Source organism: Geotrypetes seraphini, chromosome 9, assembly GCF_902459505.1.
Source record: "Geotrypetes seraphini chromosome 9, aGeoSer1.1, whole genome shotgun sequence".
NCBI classification, from domain to species: domain Eukaryota; kingdom Metazoa; phylum Chordata; class Amphibia; order Gymnophiona; family Dermophiidae; genus Geotrypetes; species Geotrypetes seraphini.
In genome coordinates this window covers 155,578,292-155,594,365 of record NC_047092.1, presented here as the reverse complement: position 1 = coordinate 155,594,365, position 16,074 = coordinate 155,578,292, and positions in this window count along the sequence as shown.

The following is a 16,074-nucleotide window of genomic DNA, read 5'->3' as shown; positions in this document are numbered from 1 at the left end:
GGACAGGGGGAACAGAAAAGAGGTACTGCTGGACAGGGGAAGAGGTGCTTATGGACGGGGGGGGGCAAAAAAAGGAAAGTAGGCCTACTGCTGGACAGGGGGAACAGAAAAGAAGTACTGCTGGACAGAGGAAGAGGTGCTGATGGACGGGGGGGTGTGTGTGCAAAAAAAAGGAAGGGAGGCCTACTGCTGGACAGGGGGAGCAGGGAACAGGTGCTGCTGGACAGGGGGGAGTTAAAACAAAGGGAGAAGGGCTGCTGCTGGATAAGGGGACCAGTGAAGGGGTGGTGGTGGACACAGGGGAAGAAAAAGGAAGGAAGAATGGACAGGGGGAGCAGGCAAGGGGTGGTGGTGGACAGCCGAGGAAAAAGAAAGACAGAAAGAAAGAAATACAGAAACAGGCTAAGGAGAGAGAGAGAGAGAGAGAAAGAAAGAAAGAAATACACACACACACACATATTCTAGCACCCGTTAATGTAACAGGCTTAAAGACTAGTAGCTATTATAAACCTGTGCCTTTAAAATAGGCTTCCAGAACCAGCCTTAAATATTACACAAATGCAGTGCACACATTTTACACCTGCTCGTATGTTGGTATAAATATGTGCATGTAATCTATAAGGATTCATCTATAAGGAGCCACCTAGATATAAGCAACAAGAAACCAAATCAATGTTGATATCCTAATCTTTTATGTGCATATGTTAAATTTCACAGCTAGCCGGCTAATTCATGTGACATAGACAATTATCTGCCAGCTGCTGAAATGTTCAGTCTTACTGTTGTGAATCGCCCAGAACTGCTGGTGGGGCGGTATATAAGAAAATAAATTATTATTATTAATATTCAGTGGCCAGGTTGCACTAAATATTTGCACTTAGCCAGCTGAGCGCTATTTAACCATCCAAGAAATGTTCCTGGCCAGAAATAGCACTGAATATTAACTGGTTATTCTGCTCACATAGGTACCTTGCTATAAAATCAGATCCTAAAAAAGAATTGTTTTCATGTGCTGGTATCTTCAGGTTCCTAGAATGCTGAATACAAAAATCCTTTAATATTGAAAATGATGATTGCTCTGTAGGGATTATATCTTTGCAGTATGCACTAGAAGGGTGATTGAGAAAAAAAAGATAATTTTACTGTACAAAATGTTGCCCCGCTGAGCAACCAAATCATTTCCAATTAACGTCTGAAGTCTCTTTGCCACATGCAATATGTTGGCCATTTTTCTGTGCTAAGACACGTTCTTCTTGAAGGCCACAAAGCAGACCAGTTCTCATATATGCAGCGGAGTTGAGGGGAAGTGTGGCCTAGTGGTTAGAGCTGCTGCCTCAGCACTCTGAAGTCCTGGGTTTGATTCCAACACTCTTCCTTGTGACCCTGGGCAAGTCACTCAGGGCAGTTCTTTTGCAAAAGTTGGATAGTTCAAAGTCTAACAGATGCTGGCACTGTCATCTTGAGGTAGGGACACTGGATCACTTGTTGTTTAACTGTCCCTTGATACTCAATTTCTGGAAATCAATATGGGGTAAAATTAACAGGATATTGGAGGCTTCTGTCCCATTGTCTTATGATACTGTTTTATTTGGCAAAAGTAGAAAAAATCTGATGGCTACTTATCAATTAAATACAGTATATAGAACCACCAAAATAAACCAAAATGACAGTGGAAATAATTTATTTTCTCTTTATAGACGGGAACAAGCCTCAGAATATTGAGTATTAGATTGTCACCCATTCAGGGTTCTTTCAAAGAGAAAGACTAAACTAAACCTTAAGTTTATATACCGCATCATCTCCACAGATGTGGAGCTTGGCACGGTTTACAAGAACTTAAAATATAGGAAGAGAAGGAAAAAAAAAAGGTTTACATGAACTTATATATAGAAGAGAAGAGTAAGGGGGGATAGAATTACATTTTAGTGAAAAGCCAGGTTTTCAGTTGCTTGCGGAATAATTGGAGGGAGCCCAGGTTCCGCAGCGGGGTAGTAAGGTCGTTCCAAAGACTTGTGATTCTGAAGAGAAGGGATTTTCCCAGTTTGCCTGCATAGCGAATACCGTGTAGAGAGGGGAAGGATAGTTTATACCTTTGGGCGGGTCTGGTAGAGTCAGAACTCAAGGAGTTATAAGATAGTGGGATTAAGGGAGGAAGGATGCCGTGAATGATTTTAAAAGCCAGGCAGGAGCATTTGAAATGGATTCTGGAAATTACTGGGAGCCAGTGAAGTTTGGCTAGGAGTGAGGAGACATGGTCAGACTTGCGTTTTGCAAAGATCAACTTGGCTGCAGTATTCTGGATTAGCTGGAGTCTTTGAAGACTTTTTTTTGATAGGCTTAAGTAGATGGCATTGCAGTAGTCTAGTTTGGAGAGGATGATGGATTGGACAAGGACGGTGAAATGTTGTTGGCGAAAATAGGATCTTACTTTCCTCAATGCCATTTCAAAAAGTGCATATGTGCTCTCACTGAGAGTGACAAGCAACGGTCCTGGTTCTTAAAGAGCATAAGAATAAAGCTAAGTACTTTAAGCTCTATGCGGTTTAAAATTTTACAGCACATATGCACTTTTTGAAATGGCACTTTAAAGCACTAATACACTTTTGCACTACTTCACTTTCTGTCGGGCCAGAGTCTCTGAAATGAACGGTGAGGTCTAAATAGTCTTTAGTATGAGTGAATTTTGAAGTCTCTTTAGTTTTAAAGTAAAGTAAATTACTGAAGAAATAAAATGTATACTTAATGTTATAAAGAAGGTAAGCCAGTGATGTGAATGTGAGTAAGAGAAAAGAAATGTCTTTCTCTTTGAAAGAACCCTGAATGGGTGACAATCTAATACTGTTTTATTTGGGACTTTATTGACATCTAAGAGTCCAATTGATGGAAAAAAAAACCAGACCTCTTATTATTATGATGGGGGTGGCCATGCAGTTAATAACAAGAAATTGGAAGAACTGGGACAGATTAAACTTTACTTTTTGGTGGGAAACTCTTTGTCAATATTATAGATATGAAAGAATGACTGCTGAGAAATTGGGACAGAATAAAAAATTTAAAGAAACATGGGGTCCATTAGTGGTATTTGTTAAAACCGATTAATTGAATCGCGCCTTTAATAACTATCCATATCCAGGGAGGGGGGGATGTACTTTGTATTAATACTTGTTTGGATATAAGTGCTGTTTTATGTATTAATTGAGTGTATATTGTTGGCACTTTGTATTTGATCTAAAAATTAATAAAGAATTAAAAGAAAACAACCCAAAAAAACTTTAACACCATCGCTATACTATTTTCCGGAGGTTTAGCCTGCACGCATTTTAGCGGTGGATTATCAAAATGGATTATCTCCGTCTTTAGAGAGATTTCTAGCAGTCTTCGACAATAGAATGCAAATGTGCTCTTTAATATTGAAATGAGTCCTCCGGTGGATTTTTTTAAAATCGCCGAGACATTTTCGAAGAGCAGCATCGGGGATGCCGTTACACTTGGGTTTTGACCAATGTTCCCTCTAAGCTGAATGCATGAGCGATCGCTCACTATTTTCATTGGCGTCGCTCATAATTTTTCTCGTGTCGCTCACTAAAATACGCAGTGGGTGCGACTGGAATCGAGCGCGGTGAGAGGAAGCGGCGGCGGCTCAGGCCAAGCACCGGCACGGCACCGCGAAAGGGGACGGAAGCGGCGCAAGTCTGGCCCTTGTCGTTCTCCTTGGGCGACGCCATGCCTGCGTGTCCTCCTCGGAGCCTTGTTTTTTCCATCCGCCGCTCCGCACCGCCGCCTGAAATGTTTTTTGAAGCTTTGGTCTGCCCTGCTCGCCTTAGTGTATTTTAAGTTGAAAGATGCAGCGGTGGCTCCTCTCAAGATCCCCGACTGCATCGGACTTCTGACGCAGGTGGGGATCGTGAGAGGAGCCGCTCCATCGTCTTTCAGCCTAAAAATACACTAAGGCAAGGCAAGGAGCAGGGCAGACCGAAAAAAAGCATGAACATACCAGTAAGGCTGGGGACTTGCTTGTGCGCACTCCTGCGGCCACGGACCTACACCTCACAGAACATGCAGATAGGAGTGCGCATGCGCGCCTGCTCATAAATTTGTGGAGTATGTAACTTGTCGCTCATGCATATTTTTTTTTGCACACACCTCATCAATCCTTAGAGGGAACATTGGTTTTGACTATGGCTAATGAAAAAAAAAAAAGTGTATCTATATATTTTTAGTGGATTCATGCTTCTTTTTAGTTTTTGGGAAAGACAGGCATGTTTTATGCGTTCTTGTTAAAAGCCAGCATTTCTTCTTGAGCGCATATATGATACCCTTGTCTCATGTGTTCCTGGCTGTGGGTCTTGATTAAATTTTACATTAAAAACAAATTATAAAATTTACTTGAATTATAGTAGTTTTGGGAGAGAAAGGCAAGTTTTATGCGCGATTGAAAAAAGTCGATGTTGCTTCTCTGTTTCTCTCCCTTCCATTCTTCCAATAGAGCAGCAGGAGAGTGTGGTTTTTTTTTTTTTTTTTTTTTACAGCGTTTCTCTGTGCATGGGCCCATGCAAATGTAGGAAATCTTCACTGCTGTCTGCCAATCTTATTTGCATGTGAGATTTTTTAACAATGTCTCGGGTTTTTAGATTTGGTATTAAAAAGGCTGTGGTAGCAGACCGTCGCTTTGTAACGCAGGTTTTTGAAAATCCTGGCCTCAATCCTCCATTGTTTTAGGTACCATGGATTGTGAGCCCACTGGGACAGATAGCAAAAATATTTAGAGTATCTGACTACAATTAAATGTAAACTGCCTTGGGTGGATTTCTTCATAAAAAGGCAATAAATACATTTTCTTATATAGCAATCGAATAACACATATCACCCAAGTAGTTTGCTTGCTTTAATTTGATAGGGCTATACAAGGTCTTCTCTCTGGCTATTGGCTTGGCTACATTTCTGGTCATGACACTCTAAGAAAAAAAACAGCACCGTGGAGTGGTCTACGTCCCTAGGATGGTCCTGACCTCCACAGCAATGGACCCAGGGACCACAAAAAGTACGAAATGTCCAAGAACAAAAAGTGTGGATCCAGATCCTGGACTTCCAAGAGTAAAAATTAAATAATTTATTTATGCCTTTACCAAATACAATATCACAAAATAGTTAAAAGTAATAAAAACCAAACACAACACGGGAAGATGTAATTCCTGTGTTGTATATTACTGTATTCTAGTGATCTGACCCTACACGGGCCATGTTTCGGCAGTATTCTGCCTTCCTCAGGGGTCCTGCAAGGTGATCATTTACAGCAGTGTTTCTCAACTCGATCCTGGAGCACCCCCTTGCCAGTCAGGTTTTCAAGATATCCATAATGAATATGCATGAAAGAAATTTGCATATAATGGAGGCAGTGTATGCAAATCAAGTTTATGCAAATTCAATGTGGATATCCCAAAAACCTGACTGGCAAGGGGGTACTCCAGGACCGAGTTGAGAAACACTATTTTATAGGACTGAGCTGAGAGGGTTTGTCTGGGACAAACGGACCCCCCCCCTCCCCGTAACCATGCATGTGAGTATGAGTTTGTCACTTCTCTGATGCTTGTCATGTTATGTTCTCTCAAGGCAAGTAGTTTGTTTTAAATTTCCCTTAAACATGCGGTGTCACAGTCATCACTGTAGCTTATTCAGAACAATTGTCCACTTACTGAGTTGGGAATTTGCTCTTTGGTTTTCTCAGCATGATTTTCTGTCAGATTATTTATTTATATATATATTTTATATCATGGTCAGAGTATTGTGCTTATATTTTTATAGACATAAAGGAACAGATGAACCCCTTTGTTTCCCACCTGTTTGTTCAAGGCACAGTTAGAATCCATTAAAAGCCTAACCTATTTACAAAAGAAATATTCTGACAGCAATTTTCTGTTTTTTGTTTTTTTTATCAGATATTTATTTAAGAGGGCTCCTGTTGTAAATAGATTTGATTTCTTCCAGAAGCTGTATTATTTGATGGATATACAATATTTTTCCATTTTAAGGCCAGCTATATACTTCTTGTAATAGAAATATTGTATTTTATTGCAATGGAAGTTTATTTTCGATTGACTAAAACATATTATTTTGCAGATTAAGGGCCAGGTTTAAGGACTGAAAAAATAGGACAGAAAAAGGTACAAAAAAATCCTGCAAGTCAGTTTGTTCCCATAAGTAGGAAATGACATTTCTTTCACCCATTAATTACCTGCTATTCTTGGAAGGGAGAGCATTCATTGGAAAATGCTATAAGCAAAAGTGTTCGTAGAAGGCCTTATGGGGCCACTTGCTTGATGTTTAAGGCGGCAATTTTCAAATAGCCTGTAGATCTGTAAACTAGGTGGACTCTTGAAAAGATCAGCGCATGCAAAGTGTAAGTGCTATAATTGTGTGAAGAGCTGAGCACTGTGAGAGTATGGCGCACAACTTTATTTATCAAATGCACACGCACTGTTCTCATCTGCTGGAATGCAATCAAGAAAGTGCCGTGAATAACTTGAAAGCCACCTAGCAATCTGTGAACTTAGGCAGGCTCAAATATGGTGCCATTTTTGAGCCTACCTATGTTCACAGATCGCTGGCTGGCTTTCAAATTATATCGAGCAGAGATAAGCGCAGTGCTCAAAGTTCCTGATGAAGGGGGTTTAACCTCGGAAACGGAGCCCTGTCGGACTTACATAAGCACGCGGATTCCTTGGACCCATGGAGGGGCATAATTTAAAAAATCGTCAAAGTCCCCTTTTGGCCTAAGGCCTTAAACGTTGAAAGTAGAAGCAGAGAAAATGTCCATTATAAAAGAAAATGTACAAAAGGAGTTTTTTTTTTTATAATGGCCTGCCTCTACGTTCAGCTGTTTAAACGCCCAGACCACCACTACATCTAAACTTGTACCATATAATCAACCTAAAAAAAACCTAATCCCCAAACGTCCAAAACAAGGGCTTTTAGGCGAAGGAGATACCCAAATTCTCCTGCTGCGGGTCGCGGCAGTTCGGTTAGAGGGGTGATCGCATCGCGGTAGGGGAGATAAGGCATCTCTCCTGCTGCGATGGTTGCGGTGGGGGTGAGTGGGTAGTTTGCTGGGCCGCTGAACTGATACGTCAGCCGCCATCAGCTCAGCGGACCCTTTTTCGGCACTTATACCTGTTTTGACTTGGTTTAAGTCAAAACGTATAATTGCCGACTATGCAACCTGTCAAAATATTTGGTTATACCTGTTGTACACCTAGGTGTAGGTTGGCCCACCTCCCACCCACCGCCTGCCCTTTCCCCGCCTCTAAAAATGCCTCTTTTCTCTCTGTGCGTTTAGAAGCAGGGGAAAGGCCTAAGCTGGTTTCAGATACGTCTAAAACCAGCTTTGATTATGGGTACTTGGGCGATCAGGCTTTTTGATCGTCCAAGTAGCCATTAAGGCCACTTTTTAGACTTTTTTTTTTTTAATTATGAGCCCCTTAGTGCATGTGAAAATTATTCACAGCACTTTCTTGATTGCATTCTAGCAGATAAGTTCTTTTTCACCCAGAGGGTGGTGGATACATGGAACGCGCTACCGGAGGATGTGATAAGCAGAAGCATGCTACAGGGCTTCAAAGAAGGTCTGGACAGTTACCTGGAGGACAAAGGGATTGAGGGGTACAGATAAGAGTAGAGGTAAGGTTATAGGGATAGGATTAGAGGTAAATGGTAAAATTAGTCAGAGACCACTGTTCAGGCAGTGGGCCTGATGTGCCGCCGCGAGAGTGGACCGCTGGGCGAGATGGACCTCTGGTCTGCCTCAGCGGAGGCAACTTCTTATGTTCTTATGTTCTTATTTTCCAAAATCCAGCAAAGCTGTGATTTTTGATTTTGTTGCCCTTCATGGCATAGGCAAGAACTTTGGTTGCTGTGTTACCCTGCTATGATGGGAGCAGCGGAACGAACCTTTCTAAGCACTTTTATTGTTGTGTACTATTAGATTTCACATTGCTTTATCACACCGGGGCAAGGTCCAGGGATGTTTAACAGGTGACTCTTTTAGGTGTACTATTGTGGCAGCAGTGCTTAGAGGGAAGGGATCCCTAGGCAAGCTGTGGAAACTGAAGACCTGCCCTCTACAATAAATACCGGTATTTCATTTTTGGTTCTCATTCTTTTGAATTCATTAGTACATTAAAACCTTGGTTTTTGAGCATAATTCGTTCCAGAAGCATGCTTGTGATCCAAAGCACTCATATATCAAAGTGAATTTCCCCATAGGAAATAATGGAAACTCAGACGATTCGTTCCAAAACCCAAAAACTTTAGTACAAAATACTATACGTACTTGTATTGCAAGACCTCGCTCATTTAGAACAGTCACTGCACTCCTGCAGCGTCAGAGCGAGAAGAACCATCGGCTCAGTTGTGATGATGTGACGCGTGTATACTGTATGTACTCGTATTGCAAGACTTTGCTTGTTTAGAACTGTCATAGTAACATAGTAAATGACAGCAGATAAAGACCAGTCTGCCTATAAGTTATACTCATTAAGAAATACATTAGATTAACTTGTTTCTTCTTGATATTTCTGGGCTATAGACTGTAAAGTCACTACACTCTTGCAGTCAGAGAGAGAAGAACCATCGGTTCAGTTGTGGTGTGTGTATACTGTACGTACTTGTATTGCAAGACCTCACTCATTTAGAACAGTCACTGCACTCCTGAAGCGTCAGAGCGAGAAGAACCATCGGCTCAGTTGTGGTGTGTGTATACTGTACGTACTTGTATTGCAAGAGCTTGCTTGTATGTCAAGTTAAAATTTAATAAAATGTTTTGCTTGTCTTGCAAAATACTTGCAAACCAAGTTGCAATCCAAGGTTTTACTGTATATATGGTAGTTACAGGTTCTGTCTGCTCCTATACCATCTAGAATTAGGTTGGGTAGATCTTTGTATTGAGAGTATTTTGCACTCTTACCTATATTGGGTTTTTCATTAGGATTTGAGTCACCCCTGCAGCAGCATCTCATTCAGCATGCACGTTTTGGTCACTAATGCCAGTTGTCCCGCATATGCTTTGAAATGTGTGGGTGAGCCTAGCATTAATGGCTAAAGTGTGCCTGCCAAATTTAGTGTCGCTGCGGGCGCAACTCAGGAAGGAGATGTCTTTGGCTGGTGGGGCTTGGCATCTCCACCAGTCATGAAATCAGAGGGGTCCCGAGCTGAAGGTGAGGCCACTGCTATCTAGATAGTGCCTCTGAATATCCTTTTAGATTTTCGTGCTACTATCCAGATAGTGTCGGGTAGAGAATTATCAGGACCGGGGCGGTCATAATTTTATTTGAATTTTGATTAAACGCTTCTCCAAAGGTACAATGCGTTGTACATAGTAATTTAAAATAGCTGGGAGACAAACATTTTAAATAATTAAACATAAACCAACAAAACAAACATACTTGTGACATAAAAGCATTGGGGGAAAAAAAGGGAAGAATTACAATTTCTTACAAAGAATACATAAATGGAAAATACAATAGGGAAGGGAAACAAATTAAGTAATGCAAAAGTAAGTACGTACGAAAAAAAATCAGTTATAAGCATCTTTAAACAGCAAGCATTTTAGGCTACTTTTGAATTTCTGCAAGTTTTGTTCGGCTCTGAGGTATAGAGTAGAGAATGACACGGTGACAAAATTCATCACCGTTCCCGTTCCCGCGGATAACCGCGGGAAACCATCTTCATGTCATTCTTTAAGGAGAGAGGGAAGAATCAGAGTATGAATGGCCACAACCACTGACCCTCAAGCTTTGCTTTGAAGAATGCTGGTGTAGAAGGATCGAGGTTGAAACAGACACTAGAAAATGACAAGGGATTATTTCCCGCGGTTATCCGCGGGAACGGGAACGGTGATGAATTTTGTCACCGTGTCATTCTCTAGTATAGAGAGAGAGAGTTCCAAATTAAAGGGGCAGTGACTGAGAAAATGAGAGTACGACGAGTACCGATTATCTTTAGGGATGGGACGTTAAGGGAATGTTGTGAGGCTGATCTTAAAGTTCTGGGAAGGTCATAAGGAATCATTAATCTATCTATGAATGCAGGGGTATTAGTCTGTATAGTTTTAAAAGTCAAGAGAACAATTTTATAGGTGATCCAATGAGAAACAGGCAGCCAATGAGCTTTTTGTAACAAAGGGGGGTGACGTGATCAAATTTTTTAGAACCCAAACTAATTTTGATAGCTGTATTTTGTATGAGTTGAAAACGTTTAATATCTTTTAGACACAACCCTTTATATAATGAGTTACAATAATCAATTTTAGATATTACAAGAGTATGAATTAAAAACATTAAGATAATTTACGTCAAGGAGGGGGACCAAAGATCTGATCATCCTAAGTTTGTAGAAACAGTTTTTGACCAGAGCACTGATTTGAGGATGGAATGAAAGTTTATTGTCGATAAGAACACCTAATATTTTGGTTGTTGAAGTTGATTTAAGGGGGACATTGTTGATGGAAACCGGAGCAATTAGCTCTAAGCCTTCTTTCCATGGAAAAAGAACGGTACTTGTTTTAGAAATACTTAGAGAAAGCATATTTGCGTTTAGCCAATCATGAAACTTATCTGGATAGCAACAATATTCAGTCTGCTTTGTGGATATCACCACTATCTGTATAAGCTCCGGTGCTGACACTGCTATCTAGATATTCAGCTCCTGCCACTGTCTGAATAGTGGTGCTGAACATCCAAATATTTATATGGCAGCTTGAACCCTAGCAGTAGTACTGCAAGATAACTGATAGAGGATGCTGGCACCATTTTGAACCCAGTGCTGGCATGGGCAGGAGTGATTGTAGGCCTCCTAGGTAGGGTTACCAGATTTTCCATCTGGAAAATCTGTACCCCCTAGATCTGCCCCCAGGCTCACCCCACCCCACCCATCCCTACCCGTCACGCCCCAGTTCTGCCCTGTCACGCCCCCAAGCCCGTTCCAAGCCCCACCTCCAATCCCACCCCAGCCCCGCCCCCCACCGCCTTTTCTCATCGGGCAGGACATCCACACATGAGCAATGACGTCAAGCGCATGCGCGAGTGATGTCATCATGTCATATCCACACATGCATGGATGCCTTCCTACCCGAAGGAAAGCTTTTCAAAGCCCAGACAAAGTGCAGGGATCCCTGGACATGTCCTCAAAAGGAGCACATGTCCGGGGAAATCCGGACGCCTGGCAACCCTACTCCTAGGCCAGAGGTAGGCTGGGAGGCCTTCGTAAAGTTGGGGTTTCTCGGAGGGTCTATGAAGAGGAGGGAGTCTCTATAGAGGAGGTTGTTATTTTAGGGGAGTCTTCAGGGGGTTATTTAGGGGCCTTCAGGTTTGTCTATTCAGGGTATCCCACAGGGGATGTGTTTGTGAGAGGAAGAACCACAGTTTAGCTTTGGCCCCTTTAAGATGCCACCTGGGAGGATACAGGCAGGAAAAATAGCAAATCTTGCAGTGGTCACTGAAAGCAATGTCGTTCAATTTACATAATAATGAAGTGTTTTGCATGCATTTACATGCTTTGTATCTAAATTCACATGTGTTATGGTAATATAAAGCATATTATTGCCAATTAACATGCCTTAAGTGGCAAATAATCTGCATCATTGCTTTAACACACCTTAGTAACTCCCCCTTTGTATTTTAAATATTTTTGTGCGTTTTCTATGTTTTAATAATATATTTTATGTTCATAGTGTTATTGAAATCCTCTTTGATGTGGCTATTGCTATGAAAGGTAAAATATAAAATGTAATAGATCAAATCAAACTTGAGTTCTGCGTTCAGTTCTGATTGCTGTATCTCAAAAAAGATATACCCCCTCTTTTACAAAGGTGCGCTATGCTTTTTAGCGTGCGCTAAATATACGCCAAACGCTAACACATGCATGTTAGCCTATGGACGCGTTAGCAGTTAGTGCACACGTCGATGTAGCGCGCGCTAAAACACTTAGCGCACCTTTGGAAAAGAGGGCCGTAGTGGAATTGGAAAAGGTTGAAGAAGAGCAATCAGAGTGATAAAAGGGAATCGATTTTTCACTCTTTCAAAAAGCACAAAGACCAGGGGAACACCCAATGAAATTGCATGGAAATACTTTTAAAGCAAATAGGAATTTGGTTTTTTTTCACTCAAAGCTACAGGCAGTGACGTAGTAAGGGGGGTGCAAGGATGGGGGTGGGGGTGGTCCACCTGGATGCCTCCTTGGTGAGGGCAAACAAACCAAAAACTGCAGATATGTACAACGAAGTAGGCAAAATTTATTGTGACAACCAAAGTATATCTAAAAACCTTTTTACCAAACAGGGGACCCAACACGGTCCGTGTTTCGGACAACCTTCATCAGGGGTCCATGGTAGAAAAGGAAAGAAAAATGTGTCACAAAAAATTGCAGTAGAAAAGATTGCAGTAGAAAAAACGGATTAAATGTATCGCCGAGGGTCACCAAATGTGTCAAATTGCGCTTGGTGAGGGCCCCAGCGATGCCACGGTAAATACGCCGAAGCCCACAGGCTACTGTGGTTTTGTAAAAGGGGTCCTGAATTTGCCCTAATGGAGGTAGTTCCCTATTTTCCAAACAAAAAGTTCATAGGTTAGTAATGAGCATAGGAATGAAAACAGCTCTCAAGGAGGTGATGAGTCGAATCATAATTTGTTTGTTAGTTTGTTTTTTACCACGGTTGTAAGATGTATTTTGGAAAAAAAACCCAGCTTACTCTAAATGAATTTACCTTTTCTTATTAGAATGCTAAACACACTATTATTTCTGGCATTGGAGATTATGTTTATTAAATCGGAACATCAAAAAGCATTAAAGGAATGAGATCTTTCTGCTCTTCAACACCTCATAGGAAATGTTTATCTGTCCTGCTGTCTGGATCCCATACGAGTCGTGAACAATTTGCCAGTCTCCCCCAGTTATTTTTCTTTTCCCCAAAGTCCTGAAGCATGCATTTCCTGTACAAATGTTCCATATTTTAGAGTTCAGTTCAAGTGCACCGATAAAAACAGTTGTACCGAAAGAGATGACCGTAGATGCTTGAAGTTTTCTCCTTTTTTTTTGTCTAGAAAGTATTTGAAATAGAAAAGAAAACTTCCTTCTGTCTGACTCAGACTAAGTTTCCAGATGTTACAGGGTCAAAGGTTGGAGATAAAAGTATCAAGTGTTGGACTGTGTTAACTAGAATCCAGGCCCAAATGTGCATGCTGTCTCCCTAGGAGGTAGAAGAAAGGAGTTCCTTTTGCACTGGTTCAGTTTTCTAACATAGCCTTTCCAGGTAACAAGCTGTGCCTAAATTGTGACATTTCATTTTACTCTCTAAGACCCATCTTATATTTACTGTTTAGCACTTGGCAGTGTGTCAAACCTGCTAATTATCTCTTTCAAGAAATCTTTTTTCTTGTTTTAGACAATTATGGCCATTCTTCCTAGGGTTGCACTGACCCTAGTGGGTCATACTTTTTGACTTAAAAGAACATCTATGTAAACAAATAAGGCCATAAAGGAAGACATGGCTTTGTTTATGCTGAGTTTCTAAGTAGTACAGATTACCCTTTTTTTTTTGTCATTCTTTTTCATGTCCGCTAGAGATTGCACAGTATTGCTTTCATTAAAAAAAAGTGCGAGATAAAAATAGAAGATGTCTAATTAGAAAACGAAGGATGTAAATTAAAGAACTAAGGTTGGTATTGGACAGACCTGCATGGTCTGTGTTCCATATGTGGTGTTTTGGTGTAGGATGGGCTGGGGTGGGCATCAATGGGAACTCCATTAACTTGAAACATGAGAATGTTACTGGCCAGACTTTATGGTAGATATCCTGCAAACAACGGGTTAGTTGGCTAGGCTGGAGTGACCTTGGACGGCAACTTCAGCATTTGGAACCTAGGACAATACCAGGTGGACTTTACAGTCTATGACCCAGAAATACCAAGAAGAGACAAGTTAATTTAATCATGTATTTTTAATGGATATACGAGTAGCAACATTCCAGAGCTGAATTTCTGATGTCATAATGCCTCATTCCACCAGTGCCTAAGAGCCAACCTCAGCAGTGATGTCACAATGGCTTGATTAGATGGCAACTTCAGCATTTGGAGCCTGGGACAATACCAGACTTTACAGTCTACGGCCCAGAAATATCAAAGAAGAGACAAGTTAATGTAATCATGTATTTTTTAATGGGTATAACCAGTGGCGTACCTAGGGTATGTGGCACCCGGGGCCCATCATTTTTTGACACCCCCCCCCATGTAAAAAAATTTTTTTTTTTTTTTTTTTTTGCAATAACCATGAAATGGAATAAATGGTCAGAATAGAAACAGGCAGTGAAAATTTTCTTTTATTGAACCTCATATATGTAACCATTATTCCAAACATAACATAACATAAATTATGTCTAAATTGTCATGACATTAGAAGTACATATGGAGTAGTTGCAGGTGATGCTTGGGACAGTTCTGATTGTGTTAGTTCGGTTTTATGTGTTTTTTGAATAGAAGGGTTTTTATTTCTTTTTGAAGGTTTTGCAGTCTGTGGTCGATGTCAATTGGTTGTAGGGTTGGGGGTCGAGTGTTGCAGCTCGAATGGCTAGGAGGTTGTCGAACAGTTTTTTTCTTTTGACGTTTTTGGTTGGAGGGTGTGTGAATGGTGCGTGAGTTCTCCTATGTCTGGTTGAGGTGGATTGAATTATTTAGCTGAAGAAATTAGTTACCCCCCATTCCACACACATTAATTCTCTTCCATTTTTGTTCCCATTATAAAAACACTGATAAGTTCCCAGAAAAAAAATACATTAAAATAAGAAGTGAAAACAAAGGCCCCTACAGATGAGAACATAACATAAGAATAGCCTAACTGGGTCAGACCAATGGTCCATCATGCCCAGTAGCCCATTCTCATGGTAGCCAATCCAGGACACTAATACCTGGTCAAAACCCAAAGAGTAGCAACATTCCATGCTACCGATCCAGGGCAAGCAGACACTTCCCCCATGTCTTAATAACAGATTATGGACTTTTCCTCCAGGAATTTGTCCAAATCTTTCTTAAAACCAGCTACACTATCTGCTTTTACCATAACTTCTGGCCACTTCATTTTTAAGTTTAGAGCTTTCCTTTCAAACAGAGACCTTGCTAGATGTCAAATACAGCACAAGGTAACTTCACATGGACTTAGCTGTGCAGGAAATGTGAATCTCCTCATACACCCACCATATAGTGCAAAAATGTGCAAAGGTCTGTTTTTTTCTTTCGATCACTACATAGCCTAATGCCACACAAGCAGCGCTGTTACAAACATATTCTGTAGGTCAATGCTAAGGATAACAAAGTTTCCTTCCTTGGACCAGAAGGAGATAAACCACTGGAAGAGATCCCAAAACAACACCCAAAGACCCACTCAGTGTGTGAATCAGTTGAGTGGAGTGGACTAACTGGGGGGTGGAAATGGGCCCGGAGTTTGCTCAGCAGAATTTCCCAGACCACCTCTTCCTCTCAACACATTGACACGCTGCCACCATCACCACTAGGAACACCTCACTGGGTAGGCCAGCTATGCTATAAACTTTATAAAACACATTATTATATTTTCTTATAAAGCACATATTTTAACTGACCTCTCTGACATCCTCAGCCTTTCCATTCACAAAAATAGAAGGAAGAAAAGTTCCCATTTCCTGCTGTCTCATGTCCCCGGCCTATACAATATTTTTTTTCTGCAGACCCTTCAAAAGTCTGACCAAATCCTCGTTTCACTTGCATTATAAAGTACTGAGGATGCCATCTCTCCCCAATCCCAGGTCCTAAAGTCTAAGACAGTAGCGCAAACTAATGCTGCCAGATACAGGAAAAAAAAATTTTGATTCGATTCAGCCCTATTGAATTGGTTTTTCAATTCGATTTTCCTGCCCAGTTGGGTGATTTTTTTCAAAACTCCTGGTGGGTTTTATAGCTTTTTCACCCCCTTTGGCTTCTCCTAACCACACTGGCGCTGTGGTGTAAATAAAATAAAGAAACAAAAAGGACTTTTCCTCTTTCTGTTAAATCCTAG